At 31.6% G+C, this 20335-nt stretch overlaps 2 protein-coding genes and 1 long non-coding RNA gene across 10 annotated transcripts in view; 2 read left to right on the forward strand and 1 right to left on the reverse strand.

Moving 5' to 3' along the window:
• The window catches only part of Mical (Molecule interacting with CasL), a 94347-nt gene extending 81173 nt beyond the window's left edge, over positions 1-13174 (reverse strand). For all 7 annotated transcript variants that reach the window (XR_015809920.1, XR_015809919.1, XR_015809918.1 and 4 more), the window contains exon 1: positions 13136-13174. The gene's annotated coding sequence lies outside the window, so the exon portion shown is untranslated. The remainder of the gene's footprint in view (positions 1-13135) is intronic.
• LOC148234003 (uncharacterized) lies at positions 1938-6435 on the forward strand. The gene is made up of 2 exons (XR_015809921.1): positions 1938-3092; positions 6362-6435. It is a non-coding gene; the product is annotated as an uncharacterized LOC148234003 (long non-coding RNA).
• Positions 13175-18845: 5671 nt separating the features above from the next.
• The window catches only part of LOC148234004 (cdc42 homolog), a 151302-nt gene continuing 149812 nt past the window's right edge, over positions 18846-20335 (forward strand). For both annotated transcript variants that reach the window (XM_088187536.1, XM_088187534.1), the window contains exon 1: positions 18846-18905. The gene's annotated coding sequence lies outside the window, so the exon portion shown is untranslated. The remainder of the gene's footprint in view (positions 18906-20335) is intronic.

Raw genomic sequence — 20335 nt, forward strand, 5'->3', positions numbered from 1 at the left:
TTTGATATATTTATTTTAGTATTATGACGTCACCGTTTTAATGATACCGAGAAGTGAAATTATATGATAAATGAATCGCTTGTAATGATTTATATTATATTAGTGAACATATAACTTCACAGGTGATTCATTCACTGTAATACTGCTTCAACAACAAACAATAAATTAGTGTGAAAGTCGATGAATTTTATCAATTTACGAAAATAGTGACTAAATCTGCGATAGACGACTAGTTAAATTTGCATCGAAACGCGCCACGTGTTTGTGGTTCGAAACGAAATAGCTCAAAAGCACTTTGTTCTCGTTGACTTGCGGAATGTAAGTTTTCATTTAAGCTAATTGACTAAATTGTTTTCGTGCAACCCCTTTGTTGTATTTGACGTGACTTTATGTATGTGTGTTGTTAGTCATTCCAGAAAATTTAAACCCGGTTTCAGAGCCGGCTGATAAATTGTAGACATGCTTATGATGACTATACTATATTTACGTTAACACAGTCAGTTCAAAAGCTATCCATTTCATCATTATTCATAATTGTGAAAGAGATGGCAAGTTTGGGTTTACGCTACGTTCGATATACTCATCAGTACTTATGATTGATAAATATAAAAAATATAGTAATGATTTTAATTTATATACATTTGTTCAAAATATAAACAGAAGTAATGATAAGTATATCGAATCCGTATCTTATGCTTTAGAGCTAGTAGTAGAGACGCATAAACCCAAACTTAACAATTATGAATAATGATGTAATGGATAGCTCTCGAACTGACTGTGTTAACGCAAATATAGTATAGTCATCATAAACATTTGTAATGATTGACTCTTTCAATGTGGAATAAAATGTTTCCAAATCAATATGGGAATCATTTTTTGAAAAATTTTCGTAGTGTGAAATGTACAGTAGCTGCAGCACATTTATAATAGACAAAATAAGTTATGTCATTAGGGGAGGAAGGGGGGACAAGTTCTCTAGATCGGGTTCTTATAACTTTTCCAATTTTCAGCACCTCAACTCTTTGTGATTCTGCACATATATGCAACTCTATGATATAAAACATAAATGATTTGAATCCATTGATTCCTGAATTTTTTTACAACATCACTTACTGATAATTCTAATCTGTGATTAGCACAATGTCAAACTATAATGGAAGGAAATTTCTGTCACTCCACTTTTACATCCTAACATCACATGCATGCTACCGAAACTAAATATGTTTTAAAATAATCTTCTGTCATCCCATAAAAAATAGGACATTGGAGTAAGGACTCAAATATTCGTTTTGCCGTTACGTTAGTTCGATTAAGCATAAAAATAAATTAATCGGTGAATTCATTCCAAGACTTGTGTTACAGCATCGAACATACACAATGCATGTGTTTTTTTGCTTATGGTGTTTTGCTTATGGTTATTCACAATATTAATGCATGTGTTTGTTGAATGAAGCATACTAGCCATTTCAATTCCATTCAGTTCTTGCAGATAAATTACACTTTTAAGTATAGAATGCTTGATTTTTCTTTGCAAATTTATATGTTATTATTACATTTTTGCGATAATTTAAAAAAAAATATTTAAATCTTCCTATTTTCGGTTTCAGAAATAATTTTTAACGCTGCTTTGTATGCAACAGATTCTCTGTGAACGAACATTTTTTTTAAAGTGAGCTAAATTGTAGCTTTTTATCTTTCCCAGAATACGTGATTTCATTGTTGGCTTATTTTTTTGAAATTTCCTTTCCAAAAGTTCCAACATTTCGGCAAGGTGTGCAGCCAAGTTTCATTTTGTATATGCTCAACTATTTTTTGAGCAAAAATCGTTTAATTGATCTAATGACCAGCAATCCGATCAATCATTTTGAGTCCGGCCTTGCTACTCAAGATCATCTTGAGATGATTCATAATCATCAACTTGCACCAATATTTCTATATTTTCTGTCGTCGTTTCTGTTTTTGTTTTGTATTTTTTTTAGTGTACACTTAAAAATAAGTGAAATTAAAATAATCGCTACGCAATTGCTTCTGAAACAGTAAAAATACAATAAAAAAGTTGCTGGAACGCAGTTCTACCGCGTTACATGATAAAAAAAGCCCTGTGAATATGTATTAGTAGAGGCAAATCGATAACAAACAGCTTCTAAAATTGAATAGAAGGAAAGCTGAAAAAACAAACCTGGAGTAGGTACAACCGCTCGCGTAAACATGTGCTCGAAAATAAACGAATGATAATGTAAACAAAGAGAAAACTATGCAAATTGACGCACAGGCACCATTTCACACTAGAAAATGAATGGATTTTCGAATTATCGAAACAACTCAAATAATGACATTAACGAGATTCGAATCTATTAACGCGCAGTGACATTCTCGTAGTTGCAAAACTCGCCACTGGAGAGCAGACCATTCATAGATAATGAACAGAACAGTTCACGTTAATGTTGGTGAGAAATAAGTAGTATTTAAAAATAATAAAAGATAAAGAATTAGGCGCTGAAAAAATAACACTGCGTTGTTGCTATACTATTTTAAAGAAAGCTTACCTACTCCCAAAGGAAAAGTTTCAATCTACAGTGACAACTTCATTATGAGTGAGATGAGATGCGGCAAAGTAGAACATTTTTTCTGAATTCGAAATAGTGGTATTATATTAAATATTAAAACTTAGCAAAAAATCATTTTTGTTCATTTTTCTATAGCTAAGAAAATGCACATTGCAAATAGATTTTGCATCATCCGTTCTTAGAATATTATATACAAGTATTCCAGGTAGACAGATAATATCGACAATATAACAATAGATATTCTCAAAAGGCTAAGAATGATTTTTTCGTACCAAACAGTTGTCCAGAATACTACACCGGAATCACTAATTGAGACATGCGTATTAAAAAATTTAGAGCATGGGTTTCAAACCTATGGGACGCGACTAGAGATTGTACTGGTATTTACATCATTATTATTATTTTAATTAATTGGTAATAAAAACCAAAAAAATAAAACGAGTACGCTTTCATGTTTCACCGTGTTGATTGATTAATGTTTTTTTATTTAATTACAATAAAATTACAACTATAGCTTATTGTCATGTTAACACTTTACCGACCGCTCACGCCATATGGAGTGCGAGCCTGCCGAACGTTAAATACCGCGCACGCCATATGGAGTGAGCGGTAGCTATGATTTCGTTATCAAATTAAAAATATATGCTTAGAGATTTTTTAAGATTTTTTTTTGAAAAAAATTAAATATTAGTATGAAGTTTCATTGATATTGAAAAAAAATATTTAATTACTGTGCCTGGCCTTATTATTAGACACGTTTGTCTATATATTATAATTTGTTTATATATTATAATTTTTAAAGCAGAAATTCGTTTTTTGCTATTTTATTATTTTTTATAGCATTAGTTATTGAAAAAGAACTAATTTAGTCGTGAGAAGTCATAAATTCTATTTTTTTAATTCAAAACAAAAATAAAAATATTTTTCACTATGCAATTCGGGACTATATTTAAAATATTTTGTATGTCCTTCTTTAGATTAAATAAGTGCCTGAATTTACTTTATAAACGTTGTTTAATTTTTGAAGGTTCAAAGTATGATTCTATTCTCGAATCACCTTCTCGATTAGCTCTCTTTTAGTGGTTATTTCGATTTTATCAATCTCTTCTTCAAATGCTCCCAAATATTCTCGACGGTATTTTTGTTTTGCAAGTATGCAAAATATCTTCCCAGTGTTATCAGTAAAAATTAACAACAAAATCATATATAATAAAGATATAGTTCAAATATAATTGAGCTGCCTTTGTATTTCTTTACTTGTGTCTTATAATATAATCAGGTACTGTTTATCTATACAAATTCGAAAATCCATTTAAAAAATATATATTTATATCAAATATATTTTGTAAATTCTTTCTACTTTGCATTTTTTTAAGTACACTAACATTTTTTGTGAGTTAATCTATTAGATAGTACCGGTTTCCCGAATTTATAAATTGACAGATTAGCGAGATTATATCGTATTTTTTCTGTCCTGTAATTTGGAAATTTCGACCGTTTATTTTATTGAGTGAATTTTATCTATCACGAGATAGCACCGATTTACTGGATGTGATTCTCAGAAGTGACTCTTTTTTTGAAATTGGGAATTTCTTTTGAGATAAGAAATAAAATGATGCACCTAAAAAAATATGAATAATAATTCAGTTTAGCTAACGCTGTCGTGTAAATCGCATCTTGTTTTCGTGTGCTCGAGTGAATATTCTAAAAATAATAAAAAAATAAAATAAATAAAAGGAACTTTGTGCTGCAGTGATTCTTTAAAAATATTACGCTTACGCCTCTTTATAAAATATAGTGTCTATAAAAATATAAATACAGTGTATTTTATATAACAAAGTGTTAAAAATATAGTTTTTATTTAAATATAATTATAACCCAAATAAATAAATGGCAGAAGATAGTTTTGTAGAGGAAAATTACGCGGACAATGATTCAAATATTCCCAGTGATAACGAAAACTTTAGTGATAGTGATACAAGTTCGATTGTTCATGAAAGAAATCGTCCTCGAGTAATGATGCCTATTAGCGATGGAGAAGATACTGAGGATGATGATATTCCATTAGATTGGTGTGAAACTGATACACCTAGGCATAACCAGCCATTTGAAGGATTGTCGGGAGCAACTTTTGATGTTGATATCACGCGCCCTGAAGAAATCGCCGAAAAATTTATCGGTGATGACCTGTTCCGCATTATTGCAGAAGAAACAAATAGATACAGTGCTCAAACTTGGAATAAGTACAAACAAGAAGTTAAAAATATTATACAAGAAAAAAATAAGAATATGTGGGGCTTACCGGATATTCTAAAAAAGGCTAAACTACGAATATTTGAAAGTAAATATAAGCGAAACGGGGAAATTTTATTACAATTGTGGAAAACAGTAAAGAGTAGAGATATTCGAATGATATCAACAATCCATAATACAAATATTGTAAACACTGAAAAAACTGACAGAAGAACTGGGCTGCGTATAAAAAAACCAATTTGTATAATTGATTACAATAAATACATGAAGGGAGTAGATCGGGCTGATCAATACCTTTCGTACTATCCAATATATCGTAAAACTAAAAAATGGACGAAAAAAGTGGCCATGTATTTATTTAACTGTGCATTATTCAATGCATTTACAGTGTATAGAAGTGTAAATTCAAACAGCAATATAAAGTTTTATGATTATTTAATGAAAATAGCAAAATATTGGATAGAGGAGAAAACACCAGAAACAGAAACACCAACAATTTCAGAAATGTCTGAAAATTCACAACCGACATCCAAATTCGCCACTGCTCCCTCATTTCAAAGGCTTTCAGGCAGTTTAAAACCAATTAGTCAGGATATCATCTACTAATGAGCGTAAAAGAAGAAGATGCATAGTTTGTATCGCACATAAAATAAGAAAAGATTCTCTTTACATGTGCAAAGAATGTAAAGTAGCTTTACATGTTGGTGAATGTTTCTCCTCGTATCATTTGAAGAAACATTACTAGGTAAATAATAAAAATAACGTTTGTGAATTTTGAATTTTATTTTTTTGATAATTCGTATTGGTATTATTTTAGAATTAAATATTGTGAAAAGTGAATTACAAGGGAAAGACATTGAATAATAATAAAGTGTGTACCTGAAATATTCCGTATTAGTGTGGAGAAATTTATAATGGTGAGTGCACTTTAAACTTGCATTATATAAATAGTTATTGTGAAAAGTGATTTACACGTGAAAGACAATGTACAATATCTGTGTATGTGCCTGGAAGATTTCGCATTACGATGGAGCGAATTACAATGGTGAGTGAATATTTTATTGCAATTGAATTATATATCAGTAAACTCATATTAGTAAAAATGTCATTTCTCATTTTTGTAGATAATCATTTGCACAAAATATCACAATACGAAAAAAAAGTGTGCTTGAAAAAAGTTTTTTTAAATTTGAAAAAGTTTGAGAACCGCTGGATGACTCAATTTAAATTATTTTTATTTAAATTTCTAGGTTATTCATTTTTATAATTTTAAAATCAAGATAATCATTTTAAAAATCTAATAATAAGGAAATGTAATTATTCATTTTTATTTCCGGCGATCCACATGTTGAGAACCACCTAATAATGACTTAAATTGATGCATTGATACATTTTTAACATGTTTAGAAAAATTCAACTAAATATTCGGACCGTATCAAAAAATACATAAATTTAAATAAAAAAGGTAAAATTCGCGAAGATTTGCGAAAAGGTGCCGGTATTTAGCGTAAGTCTGGTAGTGAAACTGCCGGTCGGTAAAGTGTTAAGTATCTTTAAACGTTGATAAATCAGCTTATCTGATAAATGTACATATATACAAAGGCAAACTGAATCCTTTATTGTTAACTTTATTTATTTATTTATTTTATTTTATTAATTTATTTAGCTTAATAGCTAATCTTTACATCTAACAAATTTAGTAAACATATATAAAAATATATAAAAAATACATAACAGAAAGAAAAAATAAAAATATACAATAATAAAGTCTTAATATTATAATTTATTTCTATATGTACGAAGGTGTTTTTTTATTCCATTTATGAAACCCGTTATATTTTTGCTGTTTCGGATTTCTCTTGGAAGACTATTATATAAATCAAAACCTCCGTACATAATTCCCCTAGCCGTACTCGTTTTCTTATACTTAATTATCTTTAAATTTTCTTTATTTCTAGTATTATATTTATGTACATCTTTATTTCTTATTAAATACTTATTAAAATATTTTGGTAACATATTATTTTCTAACTTATATATAAATACTAAAACATTCATACTCAATATTTCTTGAACATTCAACCATTCTAATCTATCAATCATACTTTTACAATTAGTTAATCTATTTTTATTTAAGATTACTCTCATTGCCCTATTTTGTAATTTTATGCTGTACTATATTGTTGAATGTTAATACATGCTTGCGAATTTCAGGAAAAAATTCAAGGATTCACATGTCAGAACATTTTAAATGAAGATTTAGTTTGGATAATACATTAATCACACAGGTCGAATTTCGACTTAGGTTGCCGACATTTACGACCAATTATCCGTCTGATTATTTATAAATATTTCGTGTTTCAAATAATAATTAAACACTTTTCCTTTCATTCGGGTACTTCTAAAAATAATCTACGAGTACCAATATAAATCAATAAGACGACTTTGTACAAAAACCCTTTTGTCTTATAAATTTCTTCACATTCATTCATTTATTACATTGTCGAAAGAAAATATTTTTAATAATCTTTCTTCTTTTGGAACAATAAGTCTAGGAAAACAGCATCTTCGATAAAATATCATCTTTCATCGACCGCTTCTGGATGCCTCCTAATTTTAAAACCAGGGGCCAGACACTACTAGCTAATTTATTCCATTAAAATATATTTTTATACTATTGATCATTATCTATCAGTTACGATTATCCGAAAGAACAACATGAGAAAGGAGTGCGAACAAAATTGTTCAAATTGCGACTTATTCTTCTCTAAAAACAGATTTATGTGATCGATAATTGTGATATTTATATTATTAATATATTTATTTTTATTTTAATCATTGCGCATTTAATATTTATTTTAAAATATCGCAATAATATTTATTTTAGAAAGATTTATCTCTCATATATTTATTTATTTCTACTATGTTAAACGTGAATCAAATTTAAGTTATAAACGTTTGTGAATAAAATAGAATAAAAAAATACGTAAATATTGTTATAATACAGGTTGATCTAATTCGAGTTTATTATAATGGGCATTATACAAACAATAAAAAATATATGGCGAACGCCTTAAATAGGTTCTCAAATGATGTCGTCCTGGTCAAGAATAAGGGATGCGATCGCGACTCTCTAAAGCACTCTAAAACGCAGAGCATCGACAGATTGTCGACACCGCCCTTTAACAACTTGTGCTCCTTAGAAAAAAGTGTTTCACTAAGTAGATGAATTATATCCCAATGCTCCTTGCAAAAATGTACTTTTTTAACAAACTAGATGCCGGAACACACTTCTTATCAAGCTTTGTACTGAAGAAAAATATATTCAAATAGCATTTAAATTAAATTTAAAGCAGCTTTTTCTATGCCACGAAGCGCATAATAAATTAACATGTAACATGTTGACATGTTAAATCCTAAGTTAAACGAATAAATATAAATACACAAATAAAGACTAAATGTAAAAGAAAATTGTAAAATATCATATATTTAAATAAAAGTTTATAGTGATTTCCAAAGTTTTGTCCAATTCTCGTCAGACAAATCGTCTCGATTCCTTTTTTAGTGTTGGTGTCTATGGCCGAATGAAATCTGAGAAACCACAGATCAACGTATTTTGAAGGATCGAAAAGTGGCAAAGGTGGTCCGACAAGTTTGATGAACAAAAGTGTCGAAACTGTATCGGTTTTGAACGAAGCTCTTATTGTGGTAATAATTAGATTCATTTGCGAAAACCCGCGTTCAAGTTCACTTGAAAAAATGGAAAAAAGAATTTAGTGCGTATATCAAACGCAATATTTTTCAGGATGTCTTTTCGAGAATGTATTCGCGAAATCCACGAATCATTTCTATTTCGTTCATGGTAGCTTGATTGACACGTTTATAAATTCCATCTCTCCAAATGTCAAATGAACATCAATATCCCCAAATGTCAAGTGAGCATAAAGTGCAAAACATTTTTTCTATGTAGCATCCTTTTTATAAATTAAATCTTTCAACGTGGAATAAAATGCTTTAGAATCAATAGGATCATTTTTTGCAAAAAATGGTGGTGGTAAATGTGCAGTAGCTGCAGCATATTTATAATAAGGTCCAAAACCAGGGACGTAATTAGGGGGGGGGGGCAAGTGCTCTTTCTTGAATTTAGGTAGAAAAATGCACGTCATTTAATGAAATCAAAATTTTAAAAAGCATAATTTTTCGGTTTCAGAAATAATTTTTAACGCTACTTTTTTGTGTGTATCAGATTATCTGTGAATGAAATTTTTATTTCAATGTGAGCTAAATTGTATCTTCTTATCTTTCCCAGAATATGTGATTTCATTATTTACCTATTCTTTGGAAATTTTCATTTCCATCGTCGTTTCAATTTCAAAAGTTCCAACATTTCTGCAAGGTGCGCAGCCATGTTTCATTTTGTGTGTTTTTATCTAATGACCAGCAATCCGACCAATCATTTTGAATTCGGCATTTCTCCTCAATATCAGCTTGAGAAGATTCAGAATCGCAAATTAGACTTATCGCAAATATTTCTGATTAAAGCACCCCCGCCTAAACTGTAAGAGAATTCCGGGCAATGAGATCTGAAATGTGACGTGACACGTGAAAGGTAGTCAACCATCTCCACAGTGACTCCAGGACTTTATGTAATGAAAGTGAATCTGAATTTGTGTCACACTTTCAGGTCATAAGTATCATATATCATAAATATTCGTTAAAAAAGAACATATGACAATTTTATTTAAATCAGAAAGAAATAAGACATGGGGTTGGCGTTATTAAAAACTGTTTTTATATACGTCGAAATGTATTTTTTATAAAATGAATCACATGATAAATGTTGCACAAAACATTTGCTCTTTTAAAGTGTTCACAGAAGGAATCCAAACACATATCATACTAGAAGAGTCACACATAAAGAACACAATTTATTAAAGTCAAGTATGACAACTCAAGTGCCTCTTCATTCTGGTACTAGGCGAGCTCTCAAGGAAAGCAAAAATAGTCTGCAACATTGTAAAGGAATTAGGTAAGCTTTTTACAATGACAAATGGAGCAATTTGAAATCGTATTAATCACAAATCGTATAGTTGCTAAAGTAACATTCAACAAGTACTACTGATATTATCTTTGCATTTCCGTTAATAATATATCATAATAATCCATAGTAGCGTTTTAATTTGTACCAAAGATAGAACTATCATAATAATAAAATAATAAAATCATCTGACATTTAAAAATAAATGCCAACTTTTCGACACCATCGGCTAGAAAAATTCGACATTTCTATTTGGTCGTATATGTTTATTGATTGCGATGCGATAGACGCCTTTAAGAATATGGGGATAAAGCTTTTAATTGAATCACCGTAGCGTAGTGTTATGATAGAACGAGGGATTAAATGCGCGTGCGAAAGCTCGTTTACAATAGGAAGCGCGTGTGTATTTATGTACACATACATAAACGTCAGATTAATTATAGTACGGAAAATTTTAAGGTCGCCAATTTACTAACGTGTGCGGGCGTCTATATATTTTTCAGCCAAATGTTTTCCCACTGGAGCAGCGTATTCCAGAGTTAAATTGCGATTATTTTTAAATTTGACACACGCGTGCGAAAGTACTCTGTCTGAAACATATAACATTATACAGAACGCGAGCTTACTGAGGAATGTAAAAACATATTAGAATAATTTATCAATGATGGTAGATAGGGACAGACAATCAGTTTATATTTAACTACACAATGTATAGATAGAGGCGAGCTGGCGAGGGTCGCATAAACAAAAGGAGGTAGCGTGGTACTAATGTTTATTTATTTATTTTAAATCTTCCGTTGCAACGTGACAGGCGTAAGCCTAATGCGTTACAACAGGATTTAACACAATCAACAACTACTAAGTAAGTAATGGGACACCAAACTGAAAGCAAAATCAGTCTTGATTTTGGTAATATTAAACTAAAATATAGTTTAAAAACAATATACATATATCACTACGCACGACATCTCTCTACTTTATTTTAATAATTCATCCGTGAGATTTGTAAAATTAAAAGGATCTGAATTATAATTATTTAATAATCACAATGATTTTCCAGATATGATTTAAATTGAAAAACACTAAGGTCCATATGGAATTCGAATTTGTTTTTTTCATGTATTAGTCACCGATTTATACCACTAGTATATCGTGGTGGTATGAATGATATATGGGATATAAAGGAAACAGGCGATCTGTCCATTATTAATCATAGATTTTAATGGGGCTTTAACCCAAAATTTCCGGGTTTACTGATATCGCTTCATTGTAACGGGCAAGCGACGATTGCAGACAAACACACACATACACGATTACCTAACGCTAAAAATTTAATTTGCATCACACACGGAATGCGTTTACGGTCTAATGTTCCCTCGATTATCCCCACAACGTGGTTATGGTTAACGTGCGGATTATCCGTGCATGATACGATATTCTTTCTAATAATTTTCTTAATTGGTATTTTTTCACCTCTCTAGAAGTATAGTATTGGTCTAAATTTTAACGCAATATTCAAATTCACGACTTTAAATTATTGTGTGACTACTTCTTAATGACAAATCTCAACGAGTCTCCTTGTCATTACAAAAAGAAACGATAAATAAAATCTTTTCGCTATGCAGTTTAAACATAGTAACATAAAATATTTTTTTAAATAATATATTTGCCCTGTATTAGAATAATACATACAGCTCGAAATAAAAAGGGATATAACGATTTTTGCAGCTACAATAAGTGTCTTAGTTTTAATTATATTTAAATTTAAACTTTTCTGAAAAAAATCTTTGCAAAGTTCGTTATATTGTTTCAAAATGGCGGCTATTCAAAAATAAAATAATCTAGAGATTTTTAAAATCAAATATATTTTTTTGTCATTGATGGGATATTACTGATTTTATCACAATAACTGGCGTAGATTTAATCATATTTACATAAAGTTTTGCTGAGAAATTGACATAGTAATTACTTTTTCGTATGGTTTTAAAATGGTGGCTATTTCAAGAATTAATATATATGTATATTTATTAGTTAAAAATAATCATAGAGAATTAAGTAAAACTGTCAAAATATTTTATAACATTGAAATTAAAAATTTAAATACATTTATAATGTTTTTTTATTCATGCGGCTTTTGCCAAAAGGAATTAAATTCAAAATTGTTAGTAGTTACTATTTTTTACACATTTCTACAATTTGAATGTGAAAAAAATTAAAAACCTTAGAACAGAATTACCTAAAAACATTCTAAACCAATTAAATACTCATTTTTGTACACAAGATTATATACTTTCACCATCATCTAATAAAAATATTCGCTCAAATTATTTTAATTTTAAAGTTTTTATTCATTGATACTTCTGAACTTATTTTATCTCTTTAAAATGGAAATAAAAAAGTTGTAAAAGTGTAGAAAGTTAAGAACCCCTGAACTTCATTTTATATTTTACAATGCCTATTATTATTTATATTATATTTAGTGACTAAAACTAACAAAAAATTCGGCCTTCAACTTTTTCTCATAAAAATGACACATTCGACAGTTTTACTCCCGGTATTAGTGATATTCACATGTATAATTGTCGATAGCTCTGGTTTATATGAATAAGAAAAGTTTTTAAAAACTTCTTGCGCAAACGCGAACACAAAATATCGAAACGTGATCTGTATATATTATACCAAAATTTGAAGATGTCACTTTTTCGATCGATCCGATAGTTTGTAGATCTTATAAATCTCGTTTCTTAATATTTATAAACATATATAATCAATATAAGTATTAGCTATCTTAACATTAATTACTCCTTGACATTAATCATTATTGTTTGGTCCAAAGCGAATAATTTTAAACCATGACGTGTTTATATTATTTTATTTAAAGATAATACGTCAATACACATTCACACTCACTTCTAATAATAAAATGCGCATAGTGTGATGCGTCAAATAGCACAATTACATAGCCGAAATTTTATGGGTTAAGATCGATTTAAAAATTAAATATACACCCAAAACATAGCCATCATTGCGTCGATTTAAGTCAATATATATTTATACAAATTATTTGTTTTACTGGAATTATGCTAGTGATTCCAAAACACTTTTAACCGCGCGCGAGGAGAGTAATGAACTCGGGCGTAGTATATAGTATTTAACGTAAATTGGGTGGTTTTGCTCCAGTTTTAGGTTATGCGATTCAAGGTTAACGGCGACAAATTTTTAAAGTGAGCGCCCGGGGGCGTAGCCCGCTACTTTTTGAAAAACGTGCACTACTCACCAGAACCGCAGCACCGCGTTCGACAGCGGACGCGCTACTAGCGCGAAATGGCTGCCTGGCAAACGGCCGACCCCCTCAAAGACCCCAGCGCCGGATTCACACTAGCGGCCGAAATATGCGGCTACAGTCTAAAGAGGCAAATTCAAAATACACTGATCCTTCGCCTTACAGAAGTCCGTTCCCGAAAAGCTTTACGTAAATCGATATTCTGTATATCTAAAATAGCTGTTAATGAATATTGCATGAACAATTAAACATAGGGGCAATCTGTTTTCGCTTACTTTTGAATGGTAGCACGGAATAAATGGAAGTTCGCACTAGATGGGAATTCTTCTGTATTATAATCTGGTTAGAAATCAGCATTAATTAATACGCATTAACAAACCTTTGCTTTGACTCAAGAATTCAGCTGGTTGCTGAATATGATTCTCAGACACAAACTTACCAAGCAGTAGCACTCGAAAGTCGTAAAATGATTTTATGCTTGCCTTAGTGACTTAGTGTGATCGATCGGTTAATCTACAGACTGGCGCTTTGCGTCTTCAGAGTAACGCTGGATCTCTTACAATGAAAGGTCGCAAAATGGCTAAAATACGTAATTTTTCAGCGCCGTGTGGTTAATTACAGATAATCATCACGAATCGCTTACGTTAATTGAAACGAAAGATCACTAACGCCTCTTTAAAAAGTTTTGCGTGGTCTACGATATTGCCCCCAAAATTATCCTTCGACGAAAGCAGCGAAGAAGCACATCAACTTTTTGTTGTTTTATGGCTACTAAGCCCTGCTGGACTTGGCCGGCTTTGTGATATTGTGCGCCGCATGTGAAAACTATGTTTGACCCTCCCCCTATCCCGACTTATTATTTCGTGGGAAATACTCCGAAAAAATGCAATAATTATTTTTTACTATTATAGTAATTTTAAGATTTACAATAATTAAAATTAGAAAAAAATATGAAAAGAAATAAAACTTTTGAACAATTTTATGCATTTAAATATTTGAAGTGATTAAAGAGTGTTTTATGATATTTGCCATATGAGCAATTGAGTATGTTGCGACAATCATTGTTGCGACCATATGTGCCAAACTAAACCGCTTTCGTGAAAAAAGAGATTAGGGGTGACTCATCGATGGAGACGACGAAATCTATACAGTTTTAATCATATCGCAATTCATATAATTAAATATTAAATTTACATATTAGTCCGTGGACTGACTTGCAACTATTTATTTATTAAAATTATAACCATCGTGATCTGGCAGGTTAAAGGGATTCGTCAAAAAACCGACAGTCGAGTGGAGCACACTACGAGCATCAAGCGGCTCCGTTCACCGCTCACCAACCAGCACTCAGGGCCGGCCCGAGGGGCAGGCAGTACAGGCGATCGCCTGGGGCGCTAGATCTTGTGGGGCGCCGTGATACCAAATAAAGGCGCAATATTCACTTAAAATTATCATACAATATTGTTAAACAATATAATCTGATATTATTTTTTTGTATACACTACTGTGCACTCTTTAGATTATTTCACGAGTAAAAAATCGCGACGAAAATAAAACGACAAATTCTTAAATACCCACAATCTCAAAAAAGAGTATGGTGTCAAATATAATATTAAATTACTTTAATTTGAATTATATTTTTGCGCTCATGTAATGAGTTATTAAAGTATTAATAGGGGGGGGGGGCGCAAATTTAGTTTTTGCCTGGGGCGCCAAATAACCTTGGGCCGGCCCTGCCAGCACTGACTGTTCTCGTGTTACATTACATTACATTACAACGTTCAGTTGCAAGTCGGCTTTAAGTGTAAGTTTAGCTCAAAATATCTATATTACAATTTTGCTAAGAATATACATAAAAGTGATTAGCCAATAACAATATATTTAATTAAAATATAAAATTAAATCAACTTTACGTCCTTAGAACAGTTATACCGTGGTTATGTATCGTTATATTGCAAGAATCAGCTTTCATCATTCATTTTATTACATTTCATAATTTTATAGTTTATAACAAACTTATTAGTTAATGTTAATTTAATTTTAAATGCATTTTTGCTATATGCGAAGTATCATTGTATGTGCTGCCCGGGACAATCCTTAAAATTGCCGCCCCTCCCCCCATACCTTTTTGCAGTCATAAAATCAGCATTTCTTAAAATAATAAATTGATTATTGTTAAGCTCTTTCTATTCGTAGATTTACATAAATTTTAGTTTATTCAGGGTTAAGAACCACACTAGACGATTCCATCGCGAATATGCTGCCCCCAAGCAAGTGTCGCCCGGGGCGGCCCGCCCCCTTCACCCCACCTCCATAGCTACGCCATTTCATTGTTCTATTGAAAGCCTTATTTAATTAATAAGTTTTCTTCAGCGTATGTTTATATCGTGCATTTAATAACATTCACATATACTTCTTGCTTGATAATGTTTTCAATTTAATAATAAAATTCAACACCACACCAAAATATACAACCCCATACCACAATATACATATATTCCAGCCTTTACGGTATACTTCAGGTTGAACTCTTCGTTCGCAAATTTTCCTACATACCACTTTCCATTAGAACCTATTCAATTAAATTTACATTCATCGCTATATAACATGATTTTTCAATCTGACATTGTACAATATTAAGTGTTTTTGCGTAATTAAAACATGTTATGCCATGTGCATTTCTTATATTAAATTGAATACTGAATTCGAATTTTATTATCTTTAAATACATGATTTATTATTAATATTAATTATTAAATTTAATCCCAATAATGATAGCAGTACATATCATGTTTAAAAAATTATCTTAATTCGAAATATCTTAAATAAACACTCCTTTTAAATATGTGTCATGGGCAACTTTCAAATAGTAAGAACTTTCAACTTTCGAAATGATAATAAAAATATTTTTTTAGTAGACTCCTTATGCCATTTGAGCATTAAATGCTTAGTTAAATACCTCATCTAATAGAGTTATTAAGAAATGTAGATTTTATTACGTAGTAATTAAACTTTTACGAACAAAAACAGCGTGTTGCTAAAAGTAGTTGGCTGCAACGTATGTACATATTGTGTATATTTATGATATAATAATTCATAAACAACATCAAGATCCATGCCACACGCCAGTGGCGTAGCTAGGGTATGTGCCGCTCAGAGCGATCCTTAAAGTTGCCCCCCCCCATATATTTTTTTGCAGGGTCATAAAATCAGCATTTCTTAAAATAATAAATTGGTTATTATTAAGCTCTTGTTATTCGTGGATTTATATATGTTTTAGTGCATTCAGGGTTAAGAACCACACTAGACGATCCCATCGCGAATATGCCGCCCCCTTCGCCCCCCCCCCCACCATAGCTATGCCACAGCCACACGCGCATCTGAACTGTGCCCACGAGCCTAATAGGTAGCTGTTGATAAGCACGCAGCATTATACTACAAATCGAACTTCGGACTACTACTTTGTCCAAGAACATCTTTACTACACCCCTTCGACCACAATTACACCTCGCTTCCTGTTTGAACAATAACTTCCAAAGCATGCGTTTGAGAACAAGTACCGACAATTTCTAAAATGACCTACCAACGCAACCGAAAATCTACTATCGAAGCGACTACGCACGAGGCACGACCTGTACTTTTAATTGTCATTATTATTTTACTATATAATATAAATATATAGAGTTAAATATGGCGCTCTTACTATTTTTCGAAATATGATTGTCTTTTGCTGTACCTGATTATGCACGATGTATTCGAATTAATTAAGTTTTAATATTTTTTTTAAAACCATACGGAATATATTGAAGTTAAGGCTGATTTACAGTCAGCGCGCCAGTCGAAGTTGCCAGTCACTGAATGCCAGCAACTAGCACTGTGTAAACGCTTAAGGCCAGTCACTGGAGAAGCCAATGCGCCACTGGCACGCCAGCAGAACAAATATTTTTGCTTTACTGGCACGCCAGCTCCCCCTTTCATCACACTACCACACAAGTAAGCAAGGTGAGTGGCGCTTTTTCGTAACAATAATTCTTTCAGTTGCATGCACTGTGCAAATGGTAAGATGCCAGTGGACTGGAATGCCAGTCGTCGTGTGCCAGTGACCCGCAACTTCCAACTGGCAGTCCAGCAACTGGCAGCGTGTAAATCAGCCCTTAGGATGATTGAATTGAAAGCGGCTGATTTTATCCATTAGATGCAAATGAAAAATATTTGCGATCGCTTTTAAAATTTGTCACAAAAGACAACGGTTTGGACAGTTCGATCGTTTGTGAATCTCCGTGTGATGCCTCAGTATATTTTATATGCAAACAGAAAGGAATTAAGTCCGTTTTAGTGTAAAATCTATTTCTGCCAGGCCCCTTGGGGATGGGCTTGCTCATACCTATGATATAGGAGCTACGTTACTTAGTAAAATATCAATAGGAGCTACACAGGGAAGTATACAAATTATATATTTGTATAAAAAACACTCACTACCTATGTATGCTAACGATACAAAAAATATTAACTAGTTCTTACTATCTCAAACCAATAACAGTTAAATTGAATAAATTTTAAACAATTATTAATAAAACTAAAACCAATATATAATCAACTCATAGGCAATATTTGCTTACACATTTTATAAGTGAACAGTCAACAAAGTAATATGAAACTAATAATATTCATATTTTAACAAATATTAACTTACGAAACAGAGAGACTATGTTCAATCCTTTTCGTTACTCATTGTCTGCGCTTATGCAAGCCCTAATAATTACAATCAGGTATCAGACTAACACTGGGTGTCAGCTTAAGTTCCAACACCATACGAAAGCTAGAGCCAACAAAAACGCTCGCATAAGTTGAGTGCTCCGAGTGTTTATGAAGCGGGCTCTCGTTAGTGTGCATTATTGTCATTGTCATAGCTATTTCTCCCAAGAACGCCCGAACTTGCGAAACAGTTATCGTAACTAGCTCAATTCAATTAAACATCTTTACAAAAATGGGTGATTACCCCGGTAATAACGTATGCTTGCTCGGTGTGGAGTGAACCAGAAAATATTTTTTCATAAACTCCATGTCACTTAAAATAAGGTAACCAGTCGTTCTCTTTTGAGGATGATTGTTCTTCACAAAAAGGTTGTCCTCAATATAAATTAACAAAAAAATCCGGAATTGTAATAATTTTTTTAGCTCCCGCAGTATTTCTAAATTATTTTGTTTTCGCGGCATCCCTAAATAAACAAAAAATTCTCAGATGCGCATTTTTCTTTTTTATTTCCACAACATCTCTAAAATGAATGAAATTTTCCCAGATCACGTGTCACGTAAATATAAATTTTAGTTTTGCCAGTATAAGGAAAAGAGGAGGGAACGTTTTATAACTTCAGAACTGGAAATTTGAGTTGCGCCGCCATGCATCACTAATGCTTCTGTAGAAGCATATAAAAAAAGAAGAAACGTAAATTGCGGAACGAATTAACTAATTTGAGAAACGAAGTATTTTTTAACTTCAGCGTAATTAAAAATAAATTAAAACTGAATTTATTTATGCAGAAAAATATAATAATAATAAAATAAAGTGTAGAAAATATTGTATTATTTAGTGAAATTAAATTATTTAAATATAAAATACAGCGATTTATTAAGTAGAATATATTTATTTATTGCAAGAAAAAAAAGAATGGTCGATTCTTATTGTGTTTTGGCCGATAACGTCATTGTTTGTGGTACCTTGCTTGGCGTGGGTCGGCTTTCGAGCGGCTAGTTTTCACCAAAGGTAAGAAGGGGTATTATTCGTTGCCACTTATCCCTGGTGGGTCGCCTGAACGTCTATTTTGGTGTCGGCTTCTGTCTGAAAGGGGTTGAAAAGCTGCATCGCAGCCCTGTTCTCAATAACCCAACCCGAACGGCAAGTTTTATCGTATTCTTTCTTGGTGATATTTTTCCACCAGGGCTTCATTATTGATGGTTGTGATTCGTCTTATCTCTCATGCGTACACCGATGAGTGCGTCACTCTTGACTAAGCACAAGTAGAGCCTTCGCTGCGGCTGATTTGATTCGGTCGGTACTTTTTCATAGTTATATCCTTAATTACGAGGATCATGACTCAAAATCACCGCTTGGCTGATACTTCTCTGATTCTCCATTCTCCGCTTCTATAGCGTTTTTTTATTTGATCCGCCCATCTTATTTGAAATTTCATAAGTTTTTAAAGTTTTTTTTATGATTTAAAAGTGAAGCATGAATATTGCTTCAAAATTATATGTTAATATTATCATCGTTTCCGTCCAACCTGCCATATACCGTTCAACTTGATCTTATCATGCTAATTTTTATTCTTTTTGCTGATAAGTCGTTTGACCTATTTACACCATTTATAGCTTGCTCGTTGAATAACAGCTCAGATTTGCTCTTTGTCCCTTTTATGTATTCATATCTAATCTCTTGCGCATGCAAAATTATGCAAAAACATGGGCGTTAGTGATAATAATAATGTTAATATAGAAAGGATTGAAGTTTGATTGGCAACGCGGACGTTGGTGATAGTGATAAACGATTGGTTGATAAAAAAAATTGCATAGTAATAATACTAACTATTTTAAATTAAATATGTTTTATTGTTACATCATAATATTTAGAAACGTTAATCCATTAATTAACTATTCTTTCCATTTCTATTTAAAAACAATGACGAATTTTTGGTGAGATTCTTTGAATCTTTGTTTATGTAACTTTCGGAATCAAGATTCATTCAAATTTAGTCCAACTGTCTTATTTTGTCGGATCGAAAACATTTATTAAACAATGCAAGCTTATTTTCTTATCAAGCAACAAATTAAAATGGTCACTGTGATTTTTTTTATCCAATTCTTTATACCGTTTTGACTTAGTCATAGTTCAATTTCAACACCATTTCAGGATATTTTGTTGCATAAAATTATATTGTAAAAATTCTGTAGGTCCAAGTTATTGAACACCATTTCACTACATCTTTTACCATTGGCTATGAGTGCATTACCAGCCTCATTTAAAAAAAGTACGACCATACCTTTTGCTGAAAAACTCCAATTCTGTTTTTTTTTATACTTTTGCTTACGATTCAACGTATCGTTTATCTATACCATAAATTTCACATAGTGCTATTATAATGTAACACAAATTTATATAATATATTTTAATGGAATATCACATGATTCCACATAAAA

Source organism: Plectrocnemia conspersa, unplaced genomic scaffold (assembly GCF_051122295.1).
Source record: "Plectrocnemia conspersa isolate PC_06_02 unplaced genomic scaffold, ASM5112229v1 ptg000006l, whole genome shotgun sequence".
Classification (NCBI taxonomy): Eukaryota; Metazoa; Arthropoda; class Insecta; order Trichoptera; family Polycentropodidae; genus Plectrocnemia; species Plectrocnemia conspersa.